The 15344-nt window shown below is 53.7% G+C and overlaps 1 protein-coding gene across 1 annotated transcript in view; it reads right to left on the reverse strand.

Annotated features, from left to right (window-relative positions):
- The window catches only part of LOC122544732 (integrin alpha-10-like), a 143030-nt gene that overhangs the window by 42076 nt on the left and 85610 nt on the right, over nt 1–15344 (reverse strand). The window lies entirely within an intron of this gene.

The following is a 15344-nucleotide window of genomic DNA, read 5'->3' on the forward strand; positions in this document are numbered from 1 at the left end:
ACACACACCCAGATCAGACACCCAGCAACGCACACACCCAGATCAGACACCCAGCAACACACACACCCAGATCAGGCACCCAGCAACACACACACCCAGATCAGGCACCAAGCAACAAACACACCCAGATCAGACACCCAGCAACACACACACACCCAGATCAGACACCCAGCAACACACACACCCAGATCAGACACCCAGCAACACACACACCCAGATCAGACACCCAGCAACACACACACACCCAGATCAGACACCCAGCAACACACACACACCCAGATCAGACACCCAGCAACAAACACACCCAGATCAGACACCCAGCAACACACAAACCCAGATCAGACACCCAGCAACACACACACCCAGATCAGACACCCAGCAACACACACACCCAGATCAGACACCCAGCAACACACACACACCCAGATCAGAAACCCAGCAACACACACACACCCAGATCAGACACCCAGCAACAAACACACCCAGATCAGACACCCAGCAACACACACACCCAGATCAGACACCCAGCAACACACACACACCCAGATCAGAAACCCAGCAACACACACACACCCAGATCAGACACCCAGCAACACACACACCCAGATCAGACACCCAGCAACACACACACACCCAGATCAGAAACCCAGCAACACACACACACCCAGATCAGACACCCAGCAACACACACACCCAGATCAGACACCCAGCAACAAACACACCCAGATCAGACACCCAGCAACACACACACCCAGATCAGGCACCCAGCAACAAACACACCCAGATCAGACACCCAGCAAAACACACACCCAGATCAGACACCCAGCAACAAACACACCCAGATCAGACACCCAGCAACACACACACCCAGATCAGGCACCCAGCAACAAACACACCCAGATCAGACACCCAGCAACACACACACCCAGATCAGACACCCAGCAACAAACACACCCAGATCAGACACCCAGCAACACACACACCCAGATCAGGCACCCAGCAACAAACACACCCAGATCAGACACCCAGCAACACACACACCCAGATCAGACACCCAGTAACACACACACCCAGATCAGACACCCAGCAACACACACACCCAGATCAGGCACCCAGCAACAAACACACCCAGATCAGACACCCAGCAACAAACACACCCAGATCAGACACCCAGCAACAAACACACCCAGATCAGACACCCAGCAACAAACACACCCAGATCAGACACCCAGCAACAAACACACCCAGATCAGAAACCCAGCAACACACACACCCAGATCAGGCACCCAGCAACAAACACACCCAGATCAGACACCCAGCAACACACACACACCCAGATCAGACACCCAGCTACACACACATCCAGATCAGACACCCAGCAACACACACACACCCAGATCAGACACCCAGCAACAAACACACCCAGATCAGACACCCAGCAACACACAAACCCAGATCAGACACCCAGCAACACACACACACCCAGATCAGACACCCAGCAACACACACACCCAGATCAGACACCCAGCAACACACACACACCCAGATCAGACACCCAGCAACAAACACACACCCAGATCAGACACCCAGCAACACACACACACCCAGATCAGACACCCAGCAACAAACACACCCAGATCAGACACCCAGCAACACACAAACCCAGATCAGACACCCAGCAACACACACACACCCAGATCAGACACCCAGCAACACACACACCCAGATCAGACACCCAGCAACACACACACACCCAGATCAGACACCCAGCAACACACACACACCCAGATCAGACACCCAGCAACACACACACCCAGATCAGACACCCAGCAACACACACACCCAGATCAGACACCCAGCAACACACACACCCAGATCAGACACCCAGCAACACACACACACCCAGATCAGACACCCAGCAACACACACACCCAGATCAGACACCCAGCAACACACACACCCAGATCAGAAACCCAGCAACACACACCCAGATCAGACACCCAGCAACAAACACACCCAGATCAGAAACCCAGCAACACACACACCCAGATCAGACACCCAGCAACACACACACCCAGATCAGACACCCAGCAACACACACACACCCAGATCAGACACCCAGCAACAAACACACCCAGATCAGACACCCAGCAACAAACACACCCAGATCAGACACCCAGCAACACACACACCCAGATCAGACACCCAGCAACACACACACCCAGATCAGACACCCAGCAACAAACACACCCAGATCAGACACCCAGCAACAAACACACCCAGATCAGACACCCAGCAACACACACACCCAGATCAGACACCCAGCAACAAACACACCCAGATCAGAAACCCAGCAACACACACACCCAGATCAGACACCCAGCAACAAACACACCCAGATCAGACACCCAGCAACAAACACACCCAGATCAGACACCCAGCAACACACACACCCAGATCAGACACCCAGTAACACACACACCCAGATCAGACACCCAGCAACACACACACCCAGATCAGGCACCCAGCAACAAACACACCCAGATCAGACACCCAGCAACAAACACACCCAGATCAGACACCCAGCAACAACCACACCCAGATCAGACACCCAGCAACACACACACCCAGATCAGGCACCCAGCAACAAACACACCCAGATCAGACACCCAGCAACACACACACACCCAGATCAGACACACAGCTACACACATATCCAGATCAGACACCCAGCAACACACACACCCAGATCAGACACCCAGCAACAAACACACCCAGATCAGACACCCAGCAACACACACACCCAGATCAGGCACCCAGCAACAAACACACCCAGATCAGACACCCAGCAACACACACACACCCAGATCAGACACCCAGCAACAAACACACCCAGATCAGACACCCAGCAACACACAAACCCAGATCAGACACCCAGCAACACACACACACCCAGATCAGACACCCAGCAACACACACACCCAGATCAGACACCCAGCAACACACACACACCCAGATCAGACACCCAGCAACAAACACACACCCAGATCAGACACCCAGCAACACACACACCCAGATCAGACACCCAGCAACACACACACACCCAGATCAGACACCCAGCAACAAACACACCCAGATCAGACACCCAGCAACACACAAACCCAGATCAGACACCCAGCAACACACACACACCCAGATCAGACACCCAGCAACACACACACCCAGATCAGACACCCAGCAACACACACACACCCAGATCAGACACCCAGCAACACACACACACCCAGATCAGACACCCAGCAACACACACACCCAGATCAGACACCCAGCAACACACACACCCAGATCAGACACCCAGCAACACACACACCCAGATCAGACACCCAGCAACACACACACACCCAGATCAGACACCCAGCAACACACACACCCAGATCAGACACCCAGCAACAAACACACCCAGATCAGACACCCAGCAACACACACACCCAGATCAGACACCCAGCAACACACACACACCCAGATCAGACACCCAGCAACACACACACCCAGATCAGACACCCAGCAACACACACACCCAGATCAGAAACCCAGCAACACACACACCCAGATCAGACACCCAGCAACACACACACCCAGATCAGACACCCAGCAACACACACACCCAGATCAGAAACCCAGCAACACACACCCATATCAGACACCCAGCAACAAACACACCCAGATCAGAAACCCAGCAACACACACACCCAGATCAGACACCCAGCAACACACACACCCAGATCAGACACCCAGCAACACACACACACCCAGATCAGACACCCAGCAACAAACACACCCAGATCAGACACCCAGCAACAAACACACCCAGATCAGACACCCAGCAACACACACACCCAGATCAGACACCCAGCAACAAACACACCCAGATCAGAAAGCCAGCAACACACACACCCAGATCAGACACCCAGCAACACAGACACCCAGATCAGACACCCAGCAACAAACACACCCAGATCAGACACCCAGCAACACAGACACCCAGATCAGACACCCAGCAACACACACACCCAGATCAGACACCCAGCAACAAACACACCCAGATCAGACACCCAGCAACACACACACACCCAGATCAGACACCCAGCAACACTCACACCCAGATCAGACACCCAGCAACACACACACACCCAGATCAGACACTCAGCAACACACACACCCAGATCAGACACCCAGCAACAAACACACCCAGATCAGACACCCAGCAACAAACACACCCAGATCAGACACCCAGTAACACACACACCCAGATCAGACACCCAGCAACAGACACACACCCAGATCAGACACCCAGCAACACACACACACCCAGATCAGACACCCAGCAACACACACACCCAGATCAGACACCCAGCAACACTCAAACCCAGATCAGACACCCAGCAACAAACACACCCAGATCAGACACCCAGCAACACACACACACCCAGATCAGACACCCAGCAAAACACACACACCCAGATCAGAAACCCACCAACACACACACCCAGATCAGACACCCAGCAACACACAAACCCAGATCAGACACCCAGCAACAAACACACCCAGATCAGACACCCAGCAACACACACACACCCAGATCAGACACCCAGCAACACACACACCCAGATCAGACACCCAGCAACAAACACACCCAGATCAGACACCCAGCAACACACACACCCAGATCAGACACCCAGCAACACACACACCCAGATCAGACACCCAGCAACACACACCCAGATCAGACATCCAGCAACACACACACCCAGATCAGACACCCAGCAACACACACACCCAGATCAGACACCCAGCAACAAACACACCCAGATCAGACACCCAGCAACACACACACCCAGATCAGACACCCAGCAACAAACACACCCAGATCAGACACCCAGCACACACACACACCCAGATCAGACACCCAGCAACACACACACCCAGATCAGACACCCAGCAACAAACACACCCAGATCAGACACCCAGCAACACACACACCCAGATCAGACACCCAGCAACAAACACACCCAGATCAGACACCCAGCAACACACACACCCAGATCAGACACCCAGCAACAAACACACCCAGATCAGACACCCAGCAACACACACACCCAGATCAGACACCCAGCAACAAACACACCCAGATCAGACACGCAGCAACACACACACCCAGATCAGACACCCAGCAACACACACACCCAGATCAGACACCCAGCAACACACACACCCAGATCAGACACCCAGCACCACACACACACCCAGATCAGACACCCAGCAACACACACACCCAGATCAGACACCCAGCAACAAACACACCCAGATCAGACACCCAGCAACACACAAACCCAGATCAGACACCCAGCAACACACACACCCAGATCAGACACCCAGCAACACACACACACCCAGATCAGACACCCAGCAACAAACACACCCAGGTCAGACACCCAGCAACATACACACCCAGATCAGACACCCAGCAACGCACACATACCCAGATCAGACACCCAGCAACACACACACACCCAGATCAGGCACCCAGCAACACACACACCCAGATCAGACACCCAGCAACACACACACCCAGATCAGACACCCAGCAACAAACACACCCAGATCAGACACCCAGCAACGCACACATACCCAGATCAGACACCCAGCAACACACACACACCCAGATCAGGCACCCAGCAACACACACACCCAGATCAGACACCCAGCAACACACACACCCAGATCAGACACCCAGCAACACACAAACCCAGATCAGACACCCAGCAACACACACACCCAGATCAGAAACCCAGCAACACACACACCCAGATCAGACACCCAGCAACACACACACCCAGATCAGACACCCAGCAACACACACACCCAGATCAGACACCCAGCAACACACACACCCAGATCAGAAACCCAGCAACAAACACACCCAGATCAGACACCCAGCAACAAACACACCCAGATCAGACACCCAGCAACAAACACACCCAGATCAGAAACCCAGCAACACACACACCCAGATCAGAAACCCAGCAACACACACACCCAGATCAGACACCCAGCAACACACAAACTCAGATCAGACACCCAGCAACACACACACCCAGATCAGACACCCAGCAACACACACACCCAGATCAGAAACCCAGCAACACACACACCCAGATCAGAAACCCAGCAACACACACACCCAGATCAGACACCCAGCAACACACAAACTCAGATCAGACACCCAGCAACACACACACCCAGATCAGACACCCAGCAACAAACACACCCAGATCAGACACCCAGCAACACACAAACCCAGATCAGACACCCAGCAACACACACACCCAGATCAGACACCCAGCAACACACACACCCAGATCAGACACCCAGCAACACACACACCCAGATCAGACACCCAGCAACACACACAAACCCAGATCAGACACCCAGCAACACACACACCCAGATCAGACACCCAGCAACACACACACCCAGATCAGACACCCAGCAACGCACACATACCCAGATCAGACACCCAGCAACACACACACCCAGATCAGGCACCCAGCAACAAACACACCCAGATCAGACACCCAGCAACACACACACACCCAGATCAGACACCCAGCAACACACACACCCAGATCAGACACTCAGCAACACACACACACCCAGATCAGACACCCAGCAACAAACACACCCAGATCAGACACCCAGCAACACACAAACCCAGATCAGACACCCAGCAACACACACACCCAGATCAGACACCCAGCAACACACACACCCAGATCAGACACCCAGCAACACACACACACCCAGATCAGAAACCCAGCAACACACACACACCCAGATCAGACACCCAGCAACAAACACACCCAGATCAGACACCCAGCAACACACACACACCCAGATCAGACACCCAGCAACACACACACACCCAGATCAGAAACCCAGCAACACACACACACCCAGATCAGACACCCAGCAACACACACACCCAGACAGGACACCCAGCAACACACACACACCCAGATCAGAAACCCAGCAACACACACACACCCAGATCAGACACCCAGCAACACACACACCCAGATCAGACACCCAGCAACGCACACATACCCAGATCAGACACCCAGCAACACACACACCCAGATCAGGCACCCAGCAACAAACACACCCAGATCAGACACCCAGCAACACACACACACCCAGATCAGACACCCAGCAACACACACACCCAGATCAGACACCCAGCAACACACACACACCCAGATCAGACACCCAGCAACAAACACACCCAGATCAGACACCCAGCAACACACAAACCCAGATCAGACACCCAGCAACACACACACCCAGATCAGACACCCAGCAACACACACACCCAGATCAGACACCCAGCAACACACACACCCAGATCAGACACCCAGCAACACACACAAACCCAGATCAGACACCCAGCAACACACACACCCAGATCAGACACCCAGCAACACACACACCCAGATCAGACACCCAGCAACGCACACATACCCAGATCAGACACCCAGCAACACACACACACCCAGATCAGACACCCAGCAACACACACACCCAGATCAGACACCCAGCAACACACACACACCCAGATCAGACACCCAGCAACAAACACACCCAGATCAGACACCCAGCAACACACACACCCAGATCAGACACCCAGCAACACACACACACCCAGATCAGAAACCCAGCAACACACACACACCCAGATCAGACACCCAGCAACACACACACCCAGATCAGACACCCAGCAACAAACACACCCAGATCAGACACCCAGCAACACACACACCCAGATCAGGCACCCAGCAACAAACACACCCAGATCAGACACCCAGCAACACACACACCCAGATCAGACACCCAGCAACAAACACACCCAGATCAGACACCCAGCAACACACACACCCAGATCAGGCACCCAGCAACAAACACACCCAGATCAGACACCCAGCAACACACACACCCAGATCAGACACCCAGCAACACACACACCCAGATCAGACACCCAGCAACACACACACCCAGATCAGGCACCCAGCAACAAACACACCCAGATCAGACACCCAGCAACACACACACCCAGATCAGACACCCAGTAACACACACACCCAGATCAGACACCCAGCAACACACACACCCAGATCAGGCACCCAGCAACAAACACACCCAGATCAGACACCCAGCAACAAACACACCCAGATCAGACACCCAGCAACAAACACACCCAGATCAGACACCCAGCAACAAACACACCCAGATCAGACACCCAGCAACACACACACCCAGATCAGACACCCAGCAACAAATACACCCAGATCAGACACCCAGCAACACACACACCCAGATCAGAAACCCAGCAACACACACACCCAGATCAGGCACCCAGCAACAAACACACCCAGATCAGACACCCAGCAACACACACACACCCAGATCAGACACCCAGCTACACACACACCCAGATCAGACACCCAGCAACACACAAACCCAGATCAGACACCCAGCAACACACACACACCCAGATCAGACACCCAGCAACACACACACCCAGATCAGACACCCAGCAACACACACACACCCAGATCAGACACCCAGCAACAAACACACACCCAGATCAGACACCCAGCAACACACACACACCCAGATCAGACACCCAGCAACAAACACACCCAGATCAGACACCCAGCAACACACAAACCCAGATCAGACACCCAGCAACACACACACACCCAGATCAGACACCCAGCAACACACACACCCAGATCAGACACCCAGCAACACACACACACCCAGATCAGACACCCAGCAACACACACACACCCAGATCAGACACCCAGCAACACACACACCCAGATCAGACACCCAGCAACACACACACCCAGATCAGACACCCAGCAACACACACACCCAGATCAGACACCCAGCAACACACACACACCCAGATCAGACACCCAGCAACACACACACCCAGATCAGACACCCAGCAACACACACACCCAGATCAGACACCCAGCAACACACACACCCAGATCAGAAACCCAGCAACACACACCCAGATCAGACACCCAGCAACAAACACACCCAGATCAGAAACCCAGCAACACACACACCCAGATCAGACACCCAGCAACACACACACCCAGATCAGACACCCAGCAACACACACACACCCAGATCAGACACCCAGCAACAAACACACCCAGATCAGACACCCAGCAACAAACACACCCAGATCAAACACCCAGCAACACACACACCCAGATCAGACACCCAGCAACACACACACCCAGATCAGACACCCAGCAACAAACACACCCAGATCAGAAACCCAACAACACACACACCCAGATCAGACACCCAGCAACAAACACACCCAGATCAGACACCCAGCAACAAACACACCCAGATCAGACACCCAGCAACACACACACCCAGATCAGACACCCAGTAACACACACACCCAGATCAGACACCCAGCAACACACACACCCAGATCAGGCACCCAGCAACAAACACACCCAGATCAGACACCCAGCAACAAACACACCCAGATCAGACACCCAGCAACAAACACACCCAGATCAGACACCCAGCAACACACACACCCAGATCAGACACCCAGCAACACACGCACCCAGATCAGGCACCCAGCAACAAACACACCCAGATCAGACACCCAGCAACAAACACACACCCAGATCAGACACCCAGCAACACACACACCCAGATCAGGCACCCAGCAACAAACACACCCAGATCAGACACCCAGCAACACACACACACCCAGATCAGACACCCAGCTACACACACATCCAGATCAGACACCCAGCAACACACACACCCAGATCAGACACCCAGCAACAAACACACCCAGATCAGACACCCAGCAACACACACACACCCAGATCAGACACCCAGCAACACACACACCCAGATCAGACACCCAGCAACACACACACCCAGATCAGACACCCAGCAACACACACACACCCAGATCAGACACCCAGCAACACACACACCCAGATCAGACACCCAGCAACACACACACACCCAGATCAGACACCCAGCAACAAACACACACCCAGATCAGACACCCAGCAACACACACACCCAGATCAGACACCCAGCAACACACACACACCCAGATCAGACACCCAGCAACAAACACACCCAGATCAGACACCCAGCAACACACAAACCCAGATCAGACACCCAGCAACACACACACACCCAGATCAGACACCCAGCAACACACACACCCAGATCAGACACCCAGCAACACACACACACCCAGATCAGACACCCAGCAACACACACACACCCAGATCAGACACCCAGCAACACACACACCCAGATCAGACACCCAGCAACACACACACCCAGATCAGACACCCAGCAACACACACACCCAGATCAGACACCCAGCAACACACACACACCCAGATCAGACACCCAGCAACACACACACCCAGATCAGACACCCAGCAACAAACACACCCAGATCAGACACCCAGCAACACACACACCCAGATCAGACACCCAGCAACACACACACACCCAGATCAGACACCCAGCAACACACACACCCAGATCAGACACCCAGCAACACACACACCCAGATCAGACACCCAGCAACACACACACCCAGATCAGAAACCCAGCAACACACACACCCAGATCAGACACCCAGCAACACACACACCCAGATCAGACACCCAGCAACACACACACCCAGGTCAGAAACCCAGCAAAACACACCCATATCAGACACCCAGCAACAAACACACCCAGATCAGAAACCCAGCAACACACACACCCAGATCAGACACCCAGCAACACACACACCCAGATCAGACACCCAGCAACACACACACACCCAGATCAGACACCCAGCAACAAACACACCCAGATCAGACACCCAGCAACACACACACCCAGATCAGACACCCAGCAACACACACACCCAGATCAGACACCCAGCAACAAACACACCCAGATCAGAAAGCCAGCAACACACACACCCAGATCAGACACCCAGCAACAAACACACCCAGATCAGACACCCAGCAACAAACACACCCAGATCAGACACCCAGCAACACAGACACCCAGATCAGACACCCAGCAACACACACACCCAGATCAGACACCCAGCAACAAACACACCCAGATCAGACACCCAGCAACACACACACACCCAGATCAGACACCCAGCAACACTCAAACCCAGATCAGACACCCAGCAACACTCACACCCAGATCAGACACCCAGCAACACACACACACCCAGATCAGACACTCAGCAACACACACACCCAGATCAGACACCCAGCAACAAACACACCCAGATCAGACACCCAGCAACAAACACACCCAGATCAGACACCCAGTAACACACACACCCAGATCAGACACCCAGCAACACACACACACCCAGATCAGACACCCAGCAACACACACACACCCAGATCAGACACCCAGCAACACACACACCCAGATCAGACACCCAGCAACACTCAAACCCAGATCAGACACCCAGCAACAAACACACCCAGATCAGACACCCAGCAACACACACACACCCAGATCAGACACCCAGCAAAACACACACACCCAGATCAGAAACCCACCAACACACACACCCAGATCAGACACCCAGCAACACACAAACCCAGATCAGACACCCAGCAACAAACACACCCAGATCAGACACCCAGCAACACACACACACCCAGATCAGACACCCAGCAACACACACACCCAGATCAGACACCCAGCAACAAACACACCCAGATCAGACACCCAGCAACACACACACCCAGATCAGACACCCAGCAACACACACACCCAGATCAGACACCCAGCAACACACACCCAGATCAGACACCCAGCAACAAACACACCCAGATCAGACACCCAGCAACAAACACACCCAGATCAGACACCCAGCAACACACACACACCCAGATCAGACACCCAGCAACACACACCCAGATCAGACACCCAGCAACAAACACACCCAGATCAGACACCCAGTAACACACACACCCAGATCAGACACCCAGCAACACACACACACCCAGATCAGACACCCAGCAACACACACACACCCAGATCAGACACCCAGCAACACACACACCCAGATCAGACACCCAGCAACACTCAAACCCAGATCAGACACCCAGCAACAAACACACCCAGATCAGACACCCAGCAACACACACACACCCAGATCAGACACCCAGCAAAACACACACACCCAGATCAGAAACCCACCAACACACACACCCAGATCAGACACCCAGCAACACACAAACCCAGATCAGACACCCAGCAACAAACACACCCAGATCAGACACCCAGCAACACACACACACCCAGATCAGACACCCAGCAACACACACACCCAGATCAGACACCCAGCAACAAACACACCCAGATCAGACACCCAGCAACACACACACCCAGATCAGACACCCAGCAACACACACACCCAGATCAGACACCCAGCAACACACACCCAGATCAGACATCCAGCAACACACACACCCAGATCAGACACCCAGCAACACACACACCCAGATCAGACACCCAGCAACAAACACACCCAGATCAGACACCCAGCAACACACACACCCAGATCAGACACCCAGCAACAAACACACCCAGATCAGACACCCAGCAACACACACACCCAGATCAGACACCCAGCAACACACACACCCAGATCAGACACCCAGCAACACACACACACCCAGATCAGACACCCAGCAACAAACACACCCAGATCAGACACCCAGCAACAAACACACCCAGATCAGACACCCAGCAACACACACACCCAGATCAGACACCCAGCAACACACACACCCAGATCAGACACCCAGCAACAAACACACCCAGATCAGAAAGCCAGCAACACACACACCCAGATCAGACACCCAGCAACACACACACCCAGATCAGACACCCAGCAACAAACACACCCAGATCAGACACCCAGCAACAAACACACCCAGATCAGACACCCAGCAACACAGACACCCAGATCAGACACCCAGCAACACACACACCCAGATCAGACACCCAGCAACAAACACACCCAGATCAGACACCCAGCAACACACACACACCCAGATCAGACACCCAGCAACACTCAAACCCAGATCAGACACCCAGCAACACTCACACCCAGATCAGACACCCAGCAACACACACACACCCAGATCAGACACTCAGCAACACACACACCCAGATCAGACACCCAGCAACAAACACACCCAGATCAGACACCCAGCAACAAACACACCCAGATCAGACACCCAGTAACACACACACCCAGATCAGACACCCAGCAACACACACACACCCAGATCAGACTCCCAGCAACACACACACACCCAGATCAGACACCCAGCAACACACACACCCAGATCAGACACCCAGCAACACTCAAACCCAGATCAGACACCCAGCAACAAACACACCCAGATCAGACACCCAGCAACACATACACACCCAGATCAGACACCCAGCAAAACACACACACCCAGATCAGAAACCCACCAACACACACACCCAGATCAGACACCCAGCAACACACAAACCCAGATCAGACACCCAGCAACAAACACACCCAGATCAGACACCCAGCAACACACACACACCCAGATCAGACACCCAGCAACACACACACCCAGATCAGACACCCAGCAACAAACACACCCAGATCAGACACCCAGCAACACACACACCCAGATCAGACACCCAGCAACACACACACCCAGATCAGACACCCAGCAACACACACCCAGATCAGACACCCAGCAACAAACACACCCAGATCAGACACCCAGCAACAAACACACCCAGATCAGACACCCAGTAACACACACACCCAGATCAGACACCCAGCAACACACACACACCCAGATCAGACACCCAGCAACACACACACACCCAGATCAGACACCCAGCAACACACACACCCAGATCAGACACCCAGCAACACTCAAACCCAGATCAGACACCCAGCAACAAACACACCCAGATCAGACACCCAGCAACACACACACACCCAGATCAGACACCCAGCAAAACACACACACCCAGATCAGAAACCCACCAACACACACACCCAGATCAGACACCCAGCAACACACAAACCCAGATCAGACACCCAGCAACAAACACACCCAGATCAGACACCCAGCAACACACACACACCCAGATCAGACACCCAGCAACACACACACCCAGATCAGACACCCAGCAACAAACACACCCAGATCAGACACCCAGCAACACACACACCCAGATCAGACACCCAGCAACACACACACCCAGATCAGACACCCAGCAACACACACCCAGATCAGACATCCAGCAACACACACACCCAGATCAGACACCCAGCAACACACACACCCAGATCAGACACCCAGCAACAAACACACCCAGATCAGACACCCAGCAACACACACACCCAGATCAGACACCCAGCAACAAACACACCCAGATCAGACACCCAGCAACACACACACCCAGATCAGACACCCAGCAACACACACACACCCAGATCAGACACCCAGCAACACACACACCCAGATCAGACACCCAGCAACAAACACACCCAGATCAGACACCCAGCAACACACACACCCAGATCAGACACCCAGCAACAAACACACCCAGATCAGACACCCAGCAACACACACACCCAGATCAGACACCCAGCAACAAACACACCCAGATCAGACACCCAGCAACACACACACCCAGATCAGACACCCAGCAACAAACACACCCAGATCAGACACGCAGCAACACACACACCCAGATCAGACACCCAGCAACACACACACCCAGATCAGACACCCAGCAACACACACACACCCAGATCAGACACCCAGCAACAAACACACCCAGATCAGACACCCAGCAACACACAAACCCAGATCAGACACCCAGCAACACACACACCCAGATCAGACACCCAGCAACACACACACACCCAGATCAGACACCCAGCAACAAACACACCCAGGTCAGACACCCAGCAACATACACACCCAGATCAGACACCCAGCAACGCACACATACCCAGATCAGACACCCAGCAACACACACACACCCAGATCAGGCACCCAGCAACACACACACCCAGTTCAGACACCCAGCAACACACACACCCAGATCAGACACCCAGCAACAAACACACCCAGATCAGACACCCAGCAACGCACACATACCCAGAT

This window comes from Chiloscyllium plagiosum, unplaced genomic scaffold (genome assembly GCF_037043375.1).
Source record: "Chiloscyllium plagiosum isolate Xiang-an unplaced genomic scaffold, Cpla_swu_hap1 HiC_scaffold_50, whole genome shotgun sequence".
Lineage (NCBI taxonomy): Eukaryota > Metazoa > Chordata > Chondrichthyes > Orectolobiformes > Hemiscylliidae > Chiloscyllium > Chiloscyllium plagiosum.